Source organism: Phoxinus phoxinus, assembly GCF_949152265.1.
Source record: "Phoxinus phoxinus genome assembly, chromosome: 19".
In the NCBI taxonomy this organism is placed as follows: domain Eukaryota; kingdom Metazoa; phylum Chordata; class Actinopteri; order Cypriniformes; family Leuciscidae; genus Phoxinus; species Phoxinus phoxinus.
The window spans coordinates 20248131-20261272 of NC_136894.1; the positions used below are offsets into that span (position 1 = coordinate 20248131).

General features: G+C 39.7%; 1 protein-coding gene across 1 annotated transcript in view; it reads left to right on the forward strand.

Annotated features, from left to right (window-relative positions):
• The window catches only part of cratb (carnitine O-acetyltransferase b), a 60069-nt gene that overhangs the window by 28544 nt on the left and 18383 nt on the right, over positions 1-13142 (forward strand). The window lies entirely within an intron of this gene.

Sequence of the window (13142 nt, forward strand, 5' to 3'; positions counted from 1 at the left end):
CTGTTTAAGTTGGTTCATAAGACTTCGTGAAAAAAGTAAACAAACAATTAACATAGGCTACCCGTGCGTGCTGGCTTGAAGGAGACCATGATCCTGCCTGAAATGTGTGTATGCTATCTTCAGGACAAACGGATTCAGGCAGCATGCATTCAGCATTCAGTCACATCTGGTCGCGGGGTGAGCTCCTCGACCAGCGACCAAAACGCACTCACTGCCCTTGTAAGCTTTCCAGCGCAGTTTCCACGGGACGGCACCGCCCGCGCGAGCACCTGCCAAACACCGCGACAGACGCGCGGCGGCTACGTTTGCAACAACATTTTCACCGGAGGAAGAGAAACGCTTAGAAACGCCCAAATAGCTAGCACGAAGCCTTCTATTTATAGATGACAAAGACAAAGTTTACCAGTACTATGACAAAGGCTACCGGTAACGTTACTTATCTGAACTAACGTCATGATCACCGCCACTATAAAGAAAACGTTAATTTTTCACTCGGTGCTATTCAATGACAGTAAAAAAAAAATGTGTCGTTATCTCATTGCTGCGTTGCTAAATGATAGCAACTCACCAGGACACTTCACCAACTCTCCACTCATTCTCCTCGGACCATGCATTTCACTGGCTTTGACGGCCATCAGGCTAGCTTTCCTCCACGTCTCCCCAACGTGACGTCATCACCGAATTGCGTGAAAAAACCCGTTAATACCAAAAACGTAAAAAACTGGTATTTAAGACCATTTTTGAGACATTTTAAAAATTAAATACATATCTTGAGTGATTTATGTACCCAGTAATCGACAGTGGTGGTTAACCTGCAACATGGCCTTTAAGCTATAAAATGACTACATGTGAGCTTTAACAATTTCAATTCTTCAATACCTTTATCAACTGTATAAACTAACTTCACAATTTTTACTTGCACTAATATAGCAATACTTTTTCTTTTAGTTGTCCCCTTTCATAGACCGCTATTTTCTTCTTGCTGTGTAAATTTGTTTAAATTCTTAATATTTTTCAATCTCGTAATATTCTGCAGAAGAGAGAAGTGAATCGCGCTGTTTCTCTCGCGAGAAATGAATCGCAGATTCGCTCTTTCTTAGCATGTGATTGGCTGTTCGCTACTGATGTCACACCTAAACTCAGGATCAAAGCCTGAGTTGACAGAGAAAGTTGATGATCTGCATCATGGTACCAACAAAGCCTGGTTGGATTGGTTTGGTTTTGTCAACTCAAAACGAATCCTTTAACCCGGAGTTTGTTCAACTACCATCATGGTACAGGCCCCAGTAACGTACTCCTCTCTGCTTTTCGTCGAGTTTGAAAGACTGTGTTTGTGCTGTGCTGTTTACCTTGTATTACCTCAGGATTAGAAGAACGCGATTTGAAGATGAGAAAGATTTTTAAGGTAAGACATGTTAAACTGGAAGGTAGGCTACGTTATGAAATGAGATTGGAGTAAAAACATGAAGCCTAATGTCGTACATGTATGCGTTTATATATAGACAGAAACATGTTGAAATGTGAACTAGACTGGTAGGCAACCTTTCAATGCTTAATTTATATAGGCCCGCAAACATTTACGACACTAGGATGATTTTATGTTCGATAATAAAACACAGCATGATATAAAATTAGGCTAGTATTACAGTGTTTACTCTAATACGGTGAATATTATAATGTTTAAACCCGTGTTTACTGTTAAATACTGTGTTTGTGGATATCTGCTCAAACGGCTCGCTCGCCTCAGTGAACGTTTTCTGCACGCGTTGTGAGTTTGAGTCAGTCGCACTGTGCATTAGGCTTCATGTTTTTACTCCAATCTCATTTAATAACGTCATAACGAAAGAAAACATTTTGAAGTAACATATGATAATCAATATATTTTTCTCTAGTGTAGTGTTACTGAAGTGTTCATTTTTAAAGATTTTTAGGCCGTCTGCTAAAGACTATTGTTAATATATTATTTTATGCAGCCCTACACGTATATGCCTACAAGGCACAACATACCTGGTGTTCATTATTTAATACATGTGTGAGTGTGTGTGTGTATTTTGTCAATTTTAAAAAGCAATTTTAACCAGAAAAATCTACAATGTATTCTTAAAATCGTGCAGCGATATGGTTTCTTGAAAACAGCATGTTCACCTTTCTTTTTTTACAGGGACCAGATGCCACTGATGGAGTCCTGCTGACTTCAACATCCACATCTCTCTGTAAAGTTGGTACTCGACCAGAATAATACTTTTAAAATTGGGATGTGTAGTTGCTGCCTTTTACTGCTAAGTGGGGCTACAATAATAGACTTTGAAAAGTGTCCATTTATTCTCTCTATTGCGGAATCTGCCGCGGCTCGTTGAAAACTGGTAGCAAATAAATTCAAGTGAATCAGTTAAAAGAATTCATTATCCCCAATACTGAAATTACAGTACAAATTTAGAACTGAAACAAATAGGCTTCTATTATTGCAGCAAATTTAAGCAAAGTAGGCTAAACATTAACATTGTGTGCCCAGTTTTTCTAAAACTAATTAATAATTTAGAAAGGCTATGCATGTCAAGGTTATGCGTCATTGCCCTACTTTGTGTTATTTTAATAGGCCTATATGTATGAACTGAAACATAACAGTAAAATAAATTTAACTAATTGATCGTAAAATTAAAACATTATCAGGACTTGCTAACCGGTGTTAGTCGGTCTCGGCAGTATTTGGGTTTTAGCATTAATTCATATTTAAATAAGTGTACAGTAGGTTGTTATGCATAATTTTCTTTTAATAAATAAAGAAAACATTTCAACATTAAACATTGCAATAGAAAAATGTCGCATCAATGAGGCTTTGCGTAAGCATAAGAGGTTAACCTCAAGCGCGTAAAACAGTTCAGACGATAGCTGCGTGGTCAATGCTTCAACATGTGCGTCGCGGACCCTCAAGCGATCAGGAGTTCGAATCTCAGCTCTATCCACATCATTTTGTTTGTAGTTTAAAAGGATATTTGTCAAAAATAAACGCTTTTTGGAGCTTTGTTATTCATTGTGTTATTTTTATTAATAGGCGTTTAGACGATAACATTGAAGCCTATGGGCACATGCGGTTAACCGTTGTTGGCCGACAGCCTTTGTTTTACCGTTCTTAATGCTTAAAATAGGTAACAGATTATTAAAGTCGTTTTGTTTAATTAATAATGGCACATTGGGCTACAACAAATTTGCTACATTCCAGAAGAGTTTGCCAACGCTGTACAGGCGACAAAACTCGAAGGTGCTGTTGAAGGAGATTATCAGCCAAGGTTTAAATAGAGTCGGGACAGTTTATTTATTTAAAACAAGTCGAGTTTAGCGTTTCCATATGCGAAATACATAAATACAGAATCTTATTCTCGCGATATTTTTTATATTGCCAAAGAGATTTCAGCTTTGCTGTCTACAATTAAAACATTAGGTTACTAAATGAAAGTAGTACAAAGCGACATAAATTAAGAACAGGTGTTATTCTTTGCCTCTCTCTCGCGGATGCGCTATAGGCTATCTCTGTTTAGCAAGTTTCTTTTGTCTCCCTCATTGCGCGCGCCGGGTCTCTATTTGAATTAAATGTTTCAGGGTAGAAACACATACAGCTGATAATACTGCCTATATATCACTGTGTGTCATCCAATTACAAAAAACAAATGTAACAAATTATTTAGCCTTTGTTGCTTCAAAGAAAAAGACTGCCTTGTTAAATTCACCTTACAATGAATCGCAAATTAAAGTGCTCTGTATGTTTAGTTGGCATGGTCGCGTTTCATCAAAAGTTCATGTAGGCTATAATGCCAGATTGTTGACAATCATAGGCTACACACTACTCAAACATTTAAAACTCTACAAAACAGTTGAAACAACTTGATTGAACACTTCAATTGATTTTTAAATGAAAAACATTAGCTACACAATATTTATAATTTAATTAAGATAGGGCCTATTTGGAAACATTGAGAGATTTATTCTGAAATTAATTTTGCCGTTGCCTGCTCTGTATCATCAGGCCTGCTATTCGACACTTTCCATATGAAAGACAGGACATTAAAGTCCAATTTATACTTCTGCGTCGAACTTACGCCGTAGCTACGTCGTAGGCTGTGTGAAGCGCAGTGTTGGTCAAGTTACTTGGAAAGAGTAATTAGTTACTGATTACTGATTACTTCTCCAAGCAAGTAATCCATTTACTTTACTGTTTACTTATTTTCAAAAGTAATTAATTCCCTATCAGTCGGTCACTACGACGTATGTCGTGACCGACAAATAGGAATCTCGCTAGAGAGCCAATCTACTTCGAGTGAAACTAAACGAGCCAATACACATTGGCATGCAATCATTTGCATCAGCTGTGCAGCCTCGTAGCGCGGGTATATAACGAGCAGCTGGTGATTGCACTGTATCTTTTTGCTTCGGAGCCAACCGATGCTGTTTAATCTATCCAATATTGAGTGATCAAACAACGAGCAAGCTCTTCAGGAAGATCTCTCGTGTCTGGTGCAGGCGATACAGCGCGGCAGTGGGGTCGACTTTCTTTTCTCTTTTGTTTTTGTGTTCTGAGCAAAACAAAAAAGCTGTTTTCACAGCTGGTAACGGTGCGCCAAGAGCGTTAAATAGCCGTTCTTACGGCTGGTAAGACCGCCGTGAAGAGAGACAGCGCACGACAGGTTGCACATTTCTGTCTGTGTCCGCTGCGACTGTTCCCCTGCGTGCTTCAGTACCAAGAAGAGCATTCACCTGAAAGAGCTTACATGGGTGTGCGTTGCGTCTTTCTAAAGATGACATTCCACCCGTGTGTTTCTAGATGCAGTCGTTTTCTGTCCTCACTGACGGCCATGATCACTGTCTCGCATGCCTGGGAAACATGTGAGACTGTGTTCGTGGGTGGTTCTTGTTTTCGCACGGGAACATGACCATGTCGGCACGCTGGTTGACTCTGTTTTCTCCGGAAAGCTTGAGTCCCCTCTGTTGTTGGCCAGCCGCTGCTTGTGTGTGAAAGCACAGCTGCAGGTCTGCTCGACACTCTGGGACACCAGCGTGTCGTGTGCCGTCAAGCTGCCGGGCTGCAGCGCGGGTTGTCACGGCGACCCAGCGCTCGCGTTTGGCGCTCTAGATGCGCGGCCATGTCTATTCTCCGTTGTAGCGCCCTCCCTGGTGGCCACCAGGAGAGGTCTACTTCAGTAGAATAGCTTGGGTGATCCTGAGAGCTGAGGGCTTCTCCTTCGGGGAACCAACCCCCTAGGGCCCCTCCCTCTCTAGCGCATCACAAGCTGTGCAGCTTCTGGATGGGATTGCTGGTCCTTCAAAATGGAGGAACCTAGCATTTCATTCAAGGCTCCAGCTGAGGGCAGATGTCGATTGCTGCATTGGAGAGAGGGGCTGTTTCGTTCTGGAAATGATGAGGCTGAGTTCCCACTGTAATAGTGTGCTTATGCTGAATCAGATTCAGAGCTGACAGCCATGCTTTCCTGGGTCTTTCTCGGATGTGCATTGAAAACTTAGCAGTATGGAGCTATATTGGTGCCAAAAAAATAAAAAATGGAGTGCCAAATTCTGCATAAGTTTTCACCTCTCTCACTACTCTCGATGGTGGGGTGGCTGTGCTTCTGGCAGGCCACCTCTACCCTGCATTTGAGGCCAAGGCACTCTTATTGCATGAGGGTAGTTCTGAGCCGGGGTTGAGCTGCGGTTGTTGACGGACCGTGTTCAAGTCACAGCGCAGGCCCTCGATCAGACGATGTCCGCCTTGGTGGTCCAGAAGCGCCCTGGCTGTCCTTGTAGAGGTGTGAGAGCTAGTCAAAGCACGCTTTCTCGATGCTCCCATCTCACAAGGTGGCCTTTTCGGCGACACTGTTGAGAACTGGCCCAGCAGTTCTCCACAGTCAGCAGCAGACTGAAGCGCTTCCTCCGACGTACCACCAGAGTACCTCGTGGGCTGCCCCTCAGTCTACTCGTCGCCACAGGTGTCATTCCCTGCAAAAAACAAATCTCGCACAGCCTGTTCTACTGTGTCCGCTGCAGGGGGATGACACCGCCCGTCTCAGCCACTATTTAAGTGTCGGTGAAACAATCACCAGAGACGAGTGACGCGGAGATGGGTGGAGCTGCTCACTCCTGGTGGAGGGCCGGGAAGTGAATCGTTTGAGTTCTGAACAGAACTTTTGAGTTCTTTTGAGAATCTGAACAGTTCCCTTATCTCTGGGTCTGAAGAGGGCTGGAGAGTAGTGGGAGGAGAGAATCCTCACCACCCTCATCCGCCTCTTCTGTCACCAGCTGGCAGCAGTGTGTGGTTCGAGAACTGCACTGAGAGGCCCGGCTCTGTCGGCTTGCTGCACCCTACTGTGCACCCTTATTCTCCAGTGTGAAAAACCTGTGAGTCCTCCAAAAACCCTCGGGCCGGACTTGGCGGAGCGTCCGGTGCCAGGGCTTTATCCGTTGAATCCTTGAGAACCGGATTTAGGCTGGGTCCCATATGTGTGACCCTACGGGGATCCCATATGTGTATATTCTCCACGGCTGCTCCTAAACGGAAGCCCGTGTCTTTCCCTTGGGCTAAGTCACCCACTACTCATATGCTGTACAACCCTCGGGTTAGTCCATATGTTATCTCCACTTAACTCCTCGAGAATGTGGCTTCCGCAGCGTTCCCCTCCTTCAGTTCGGGCACGCTTGCCCAGTGTTATCCAATAATCTCACTGTATGGGTTATCACGGAACAACAGTGACAGGTTCACTCTGTGTAAGCCTCCTCCTATCGTCCTTCCAGGCAAGAAGGTGTAGAGGCTTGCACAGGGTGCTGGATGGGGTGCAGCAGCTGTGGCGCTTTGGTAGGGATTCCTATTTGTCGGTCACGACATACGTCGTAGTGACCGACTGATAGGGAACGTCTCGGTTACGTATGTAACCCTCGTTCCCTGAAGGAGGGAACGGAGACGTATGTCCCGTCGACACATCTGCTGCCGCCCGCCGGGGCAGCCAGCTTATCGGCTTGGCTCCTCAGCAAAAAACTACAGTGCAATCACCAGCTGCTCGTTATATACCCGTGCTGCGAGGCTGCGCAGCTGATGCAAATGATTGCATGCCAATGTGTATTGGCTCGTTTAGTTTCACTCGAAGTAGATTGGCTCTCTAGCGAGATTCCTATTTGTCGGTCACGACATACGTCTCCGTTCCCTCCTTCAGGGAACGAGGGTTACATACGTAACCGAGACGTTACTTTAGTTACTTAACTTCAAAAACATGATGCACGACCTGAATACGCTATAAAAGCAGACCTTTCAGCCTAATTCTATTCTTTCGGCATATTCCATCATCTAAAATTGAATCAAATGAAACATTCTCTTTTTTAACTTTAACTTTAACTAGTTTCAATATTTTAACTTTATGCACATTGCATCAACCAAAAATTAAATTAAATGCAACAGTTTCAGACTTGAAGAAAATTGTTGAACATTTAACCAATTTCTGCACATTCCACCATATTTTTAACAAAATAAACAAAGTCCTTCTTCTGTTAACTTATATTTCTGCATATTCCAGCATATAAAATGCAAATATTTTTTTGTAAAATCCTCTATTTGACTAGATGTAAATAAAATACAGCAATAAAATAATTAAAATGAAAGTCTCTCATGACTGTATTCCAAATTATTAACATTTACGTCTTTTAACATTAAAGTGCAGATTAGTTTTGTTTTTGTAAATCGTCAGACATGTTTTTACCATTTCATACATTTTTGCTTTGTAGAAAGCCTTTCTTTAAAGTGAATTTCGTTTTGTATAAATTGTATCTTAATTTTAATAAATATTTCATCAACCAATTGCATGTATTTAATAAATAAAAAGCAAATATAGCAGACAATATAATAACCGTGACATTGAGGCGCTAGCGCGCCACGTTCACTTGCATTGCATTGTTAAAAGCCTTTCTTTAAAGTGAATTTCGTTTTGTATAAATTCAATTGTATCTTATTTTAATAAATGTTTCATCAACCATTTGCATGTATTTAACAAATACAAGGCAAATATAGCAGACAATATAATAACCGTGACATGGAGGAGCCGGCGAGCCGTGTTCACTTTCACTTTCATTGTTAACTAGAGCACGCACCTCATAAATTAATGAAACTCGGCGCAGGCCTTTGTCTCATATTATCATTAAATATCTTTGCTGCATCCTTTCTAGAACAGACAAGGGCTTTCTCGCGGCTCGCATCAGCATTTACAGATGATGAGTTTTGTGATGCGGTTGCGGATGAAATAATACCCCATTCGCGCAGCTCTATCGATAACAACATTGAACACTAAGCTACACAAATACTATTTTTATTTAATTTTTTTTATTTAGGCAATTAATTTTCCATAGTGACATAGCAGGTGCCGGATCTAATAAAAAAGGTTCCGTATCCAACGTCGGGCGTGTTCCGGCTCAAATTAAGCAACGACTCACGAGACAGTCTAACGAAACAAAATCACAGTAACGCAGCCTCCTTACGGGAAAGTAACAGTAATCCAATTACTGTTTTTGCGATTGTAATCCCTTACTTTACTTGTTACTTGGAAAAAGTAATGGGATTACAGTAACGCGTTACTTCTAACACTTTACTGCCCATCATTGGTGTAGCGTATGTACCCTTCGGCGTTCCCTGACGTGCACCTCTCCCAAAAATGTAACAACGCGTCAATTCTACGCGGACGCAAGCGCTGTGATTGGTCTGCTAGAACCCCTCCCTCGGGTTTCACATGCTCCCTCTGCATGAGTAATTGCGCGTTAACGCGGACAACGACGCAGAAGTATAAACTAAAACCACCGCGTTGCCTACAGCGCAGAGACTCCGGCGTAGGTCCGACGCAGAAGTATAAATCAGCCTTAATACCTCCTGCACACCTACGATAAAGCCACTGCCCCTCCAAACCCCCCACAGGCTCTTAGAGGAGCCTGTGGGGGGTTCTCTGAGACAGAGAGAAGTCGCAATTCACACTTAGACATTAGCATTATTAAAGGGTTGATAATGAAGGAATTAAATCATAGGCTACATGTAGTAATATTTCTATCATAAAAAAGTTTATAAGGCTAACTAAATATTTCATTATTTCAATAGTCTAATTGAGGATTTAAAATGCTACCTCGGTTTAGGCCAGCTTTTTCCAAGCAAACCGAAATACTTTAAATTCATGTTAATTTGTTATCATACATTTTTTTCAACTCAATATTAATTTCTACAGGGATCTTTGGATCCTTAGTTAAAACCAGGGTGCACTTTATGAATACATTTTTTTTTTTTTTTATAAATCTCGAACCACAGTGGGTATTTCGTGCTGCTGTTAAACTAAATAGAATAATTATGAACTTAAATAAAACAGTATCGCAACATTTCGACAAAGAAATTATTTGATCTGTGATCTGGCGATTTACGTTTAATTTGAGCGAGAGTTTCACTCTTGGGTTTTCAGATCCTCATTGGGACGCGATCAAACACATGATAGCTAAACATGTTTGAGTAGATCCTGTGTTTCTCTTATTCATTTATTAAATATTTAGACATTTAATGCTTTAGACTGATTACTTATTGTGACTGAGGTGAGGCAAGTGGCGTTCGGTAAATTTTTTTGACGCGTAGTTCCCGGAGAAAGAGACAACATAAAACGTTTTGTCGTTAGCCTATTGTGAGTGTACATGAATAAAAATTTACAGTTTTGAATTATGTGCAAAAAAAGGTGGAGTATTGGCTATTAAGTTCTTTTAGCTGTTATGAAAAAAAATAAATCCAAATGAAAGCGCCTCCGTGTCTGTCGAACACTAATTCAACATGCCAGAATAAAACCCGATTTTAGAACAATGCGTAGCGCCACTCGGCATGGTGTGCCAAAACACTTCATTATAAACTTAAGTATTTCATTTAAAACAATCCCAAAACGCTTTGTGACATTTTGAAAAGCCGTGCATGTGTGTATATATATATATATAATAGTTATATATTATATATAGTTTATATATTATAATATATATAATAGTTCACTGTTCGTTCAAATAATAGTCTATATATATTGTTTGTTTAAACAACATTAAAAAAATGTTCTTTCTTTATTTAATAATAAAATTAGCCTATTACTATAACATGCAGTTTCAACTACACCAAATATTTGGTTTTTCCATTATTGTAGCTACAGCAAATGTCAATAGCTCTTTTTCTATTTTTCATGTTTGTTGTAGGCTTATTTGGAAATTAGCATTGTAGTATTTCATCCTTACTGTTCATTGACATTAGCCCCACTTACGTTTAAAAATGTGGCAATTGCAACTGTTTTGCAAACTGTCCCTTTGCACCACCTGGCGGTCATTTTGCGAACGACTTTGAAATGAAATGGTACTGGTTTATTTTTGCCACAATGATTTTGCCGTGCCGACTGGCGTGGCGATAATAGGCATTCTGGTTGACTACCTACTGTACATGAACATGGTAAAATGAAAAATCAAACACCTTGGAAATGTAAGGTATGTACTATGTTTCAGGAATGGCACAAAGGTGTGTGACTGTTCAAGTCTCTGTCTTTAGATCAGTGTTCAATAATGTGCTTTTTGTCCTTTGTTGTGTATCTTTGGATTATGTTGTGTTGTAAATAAATCCAAACAATCAAAAAGCCATTCTTTTTCAAATTCACTCCTCATTCTTTTTGCAAGGCTCCTCATAATGATAGCACCTGATAGGGCCATTATGGGAGGGTCTTTGTCTTTCTCAGGTGTGAAACACTCAATATTCATGACGAGTCAAGCCTCCTCGCAAAAAGCTTTGTTACACAAGACATGTCTTACAAATTTAAAATCATTATATTGTTTTATCTGAATGAAGTAGGCAGGATGATTTTCACATATTTTTGGAGCAAATATTCTAGTATCTGTATCTGTGATACAATTTTTAAAAGTTTACAATTTTAAATTCAACCAATTCTGTTGTAGCCTAATAGGGATATAGGCTATTTAAATGTTAAATTTTTTGTTTTGTTCCAAGAGTGTGTTCTATTCTGTTTTGTTTGTTTAAATATTTAATCAGTCTCATTTTGTTGAAATAATGAAACAGTTTTTTATATATATAATACGTTGTGCTGTGTGTTTTTTTATGTTTTAAAAACAGATAGCCTACAAACAGATATATTTATATATAAATATATACATATACATATATATATATATATATATATATATATATAATCTGTTTGTAGGCTATCTGTTGTGAGGAAATAATCAGTGTGGGTTTCATGACCTTATTTCAGTGACAATTTTTTTTTTTTTTTCACAAACCACGCATGAACGTCATTATCTCAAAACCACAAACTACATACATGCTGCTTACATATTATTGTAGCAGAGTTTGTGCTAAATACAGTGTAATCAGACTTTAGCCATAAAAATGTCACAATTAACAGAAATAAGCACAAATGTCAGAGCATGTCAGAACGCCTCTAGGACCCATAAAACCCCTCAGACCCCAGAGGGTTAAACAACTGCTTCTTCAGTGTGAAAATAATGTCATTGGCCATCGGCCACTTAGAAGTAGGTGATTTGGCCAAAATCTGATATCAAAATATGAGTAATTTCATTTCACGATTACAATATCATGATATTTTTGCTTTAAATAATGTTTTTACTAGGGCTGTCAGTTAAACGCGTTATTAACGGCGTTAACGCAAACCCATTTTAACGGCGTCAATTTTTTTATCGCGAGATTAACGCCTAGCAAACTTTGTAGTTTTTTTCACATGCTTTTGAAACAACTAGTAACGTTGTTAAAACTACAACACCACAGCGGATCTAGCTAGACCAGAAACAAAACAACAGGCGCCGCACTGGTTTGGGCTTGCGATGCGAACCGGCCAAGGAGTGAACGAGAAGCGCAGCGCCGAGCCGCGTCTAGGACAACTCGTATCGCACATCGATCGGACGCGCGCTTTCTCAGTTTATGGCCAGCAATAAAAACGCAGAATGCCGCCGCCGGTGTGTGTACACTCATAGAGAATAATGTGTTCGAATTTTGAATACGAGGCGCTGCGCTTCTCGTCCGGTGTGCGACTGCGACCCGCTTTAACGTTACGTTTGGAGAGGATGAATGATGAGCGCGAGACGACGAAATGGACGCCAATAAGATTCTGAATGTAAAGTTTACTTTTAAAAAGTTGCCAAATGGTTCTATTGACAAGACAAGTGATCTGTGTGTTGTGTCGTTGTGAACTGAGTTGTCATCGCGGCACGTCCAATCTGAAATACCGATGGTCAAGCACACACACCGCTGATGCGTTTCTACGCCCACTCATCAATAAATAGCCTATCAGTAATGTTACCTCGTCAGTATTTCTTTCACCCTTTTATTGATGGACAGCGTTACATTGTGTGAGAGATTAGCTATTTGCTCCAAGTGAGAATGTAAGTGTGAAATTGAACACAGTATCCCAATGTTGTTTTCAATAAAAAACATTTGCACAAAGCAAGCCGATCCACTTTTCCATGTTGATAAGAGCATTAAAATGAGAAAAAATAATGGAACAAAAAGAAATCAAGAGACATTTAGAATAGATAAAAATTTGTGATTAATCGCGAGTTAACTACGACATTAATGCGATTAATCGCGATTAAATATTTTAATCGTTTGACAGCCCTAGTTTTTACCATTTTAAATTTCAGAATTCTCACCACAAATTTCAATATTACAAAAAGACTAATATTAGCCTAACTAATATAAGTAAAAAAAAACTCTCAAGCTTACTAAAGACAAGTAAACAGTCTCAGATAAAATAAGAAGAAAGAAACTAATTACGAGCAATGGGACAAAAAATATCTACATTAAAACAGACACAGATGAAATAGACCTGAAAAACATCAAGGTCTTGAAATAAGAAATATTACATAGATTTTAAAAAGTAATAAAATGTACAAAAATACTGCGTAGACTTCTCTGTGTAAATTGTATATTATTCTTATTAAAGTTACAAAATTGATTCAGTCAAGGGCAGTGAGAGATTGTTTGATTAACATTAATGACAGACAAGTTTATTAGGCTGCTGTCACTTTAAGACGAAAGCATGGATCTAATATGATACACTTGTTTGCATTTTATGTTTTACAATTACTTAAAGGAC